The sequence below is a fragment of the Moschus berezovskii genome, chromosome 9 (assembly GCF_049115385.1).
Source record: "Moschus berezovskii isolate FMDL1 chromosome 9, NW_MosBer_1.0, whole genome shotgun sequence".
NCBI classification, from domain to species: domain Eukaryota; kingdom Metazoa; phylum Chordata; class Mammalia; order Artiodactyla; family Moschidae; genus Moschus; species Moschus berezovskii.
In genome coordinates, this window is record NC_142468.1 from 24,203,924 (window position 1) to 24,204,815 (window position 892).

Here is an 892-nt window from a genome sequence, read left to right on the forward strand (position 1 = left end):
TTAGGCACCTTATCTATTGAGTCTATTGGAGAAGCTGGCGCTGAGGATTTAGGGAGTAAGTTACTCATGGTCCTTTCCTTGGCGTTACCGCTTTGTAAATGGAACCTACAGAAGAGATAGCTCTGAGCATACCTGGGCTCACTGCCAGGGGTCTGGAAGCTGGAGCCCAGGCATTTTAATCTCTAGCTGGGAGGAATAAGAAAGAAAGGGAGTCAAGGTCTCGGAGGACTGGCTTTTCATCTGTCTCTTTCTCTTTTTTTTTGTATCCAAAATGTGTTTATTGGGATGGTTTTCCATTCACCTTGATATAGGGTGTTTTCAGCGCTGCTTCCATCTGAAGGAGCATCCTTCTGGAAGCTTGTTTTTCCTCATAGCCTGGCAGAGAACAGTAGAGCAGCCAACACACAAAACTACTGTTTATGCATGGCTAAAAATGGTGGTGATTGTATAGCATCCTGGGCATTTCACTTCCACGAAATAGGAACCAGGCACTTCTTCCTGTGTTTTCTATTCTGGAGAGGGATGAAGGAGATCCTTGGCGAGAGGCATGTTCTCGTGGGGAGGTCATCACCACCAGAAAGGGCTCCATCTCTCTTTTGTCACAAACCACTTCTATCCTTAAGACACTGAAACAGTTAAGATCAATATTCTGCCATTGTTCCCTCCATTCTGTTTCACTGACCCACTTGCCGGATGGGGAGAGTAAGGCCTCGAGAAGGGTGTCCATTTGCTCTGTGTGTCAAGTCAGGGGGAGAAGTAGAATCAGGCAGCACCGGGGCAAAGCAGAAGATTCGTGGAGTGTGTCTCCCATGCCCCAGACCTGACCTGGGAGTGGGGCAAGGTAAGTGAGACAGGGATTCCACAGTTAAGATTTTCAGGGCAAATCCTCCCT

The 892-nt window shown here is 47.6% G+C and overlaps 1 pseudogene; it reads right to left on the reverse strand.

Annotated features, from left to right (window-relative positions):
* Positions 1 to 318: 318 nt before the first annotated feature.
* LOC148776412 (small ribosomal subunit protein eS27 pseudogene) lies at positions 319 to 549 on the reverse strand (annotated as a pseudogene).
* Between the last annotated feature and the right edge of the window lie 343 nt (positions 550 to 892).